The sequence below is a fragment of the Castor canadensis genome, chromosome 11 (assembly GCF_047511655.1).
Source record: "Castor canadensis chromosome 11, mCasCan1.hap1v2, whole genome shotgun sequence".
Lineage (NCBI taxonomy): Eukaryota > Metazoa > Chordata > Mammalia > Rodentia > Castoridae > Castor > Castor canadensis.
Genome location: NC_133396.1, coordinates 78,483,398 through 78,483,826, shown reverse-complemented (window position 1 = coordinate 78,483,826; position 429 = coordinate 78,483,398).

Sequence of the window (429 nt, the reverse complement as noted above, 5' to 3'; positions counted from 1 at the left end):
TCTTCCTACCCCTTTCCCACCACCTCCCCCAACACTAGTGACAACACCTCCCCACCCTACCCACCCCCTACCCCCCCCCCCGCAGAACCTGTTCTGCCCTCCTGTTCTCTCATTTTACAGAAGGAAAAAAACATAAAAGATAAGAAGAGAAACATGGCATTTTTGATAGCATGAGATAGAGATAGCTACACAAGGAGATTCCTTGTGTTATTTCCATGTATATATGTATTACGAGCTCAATTAGTTCATCTCTTCCAGTCCTGTTCACTCCTCCCTAGTCCCCTTGCCATGGTGACCTCTGCCAGTTTAAGGTTTTTATATTCATTCTTGTACAGTAGGCACATCAACCACATTCAAGTTTTTGGTTTTTTTCCCCTTGCCCTATCAGTCCCTTGCACAGCCTGTCTAGCGTGACCTGATTCTCATAAT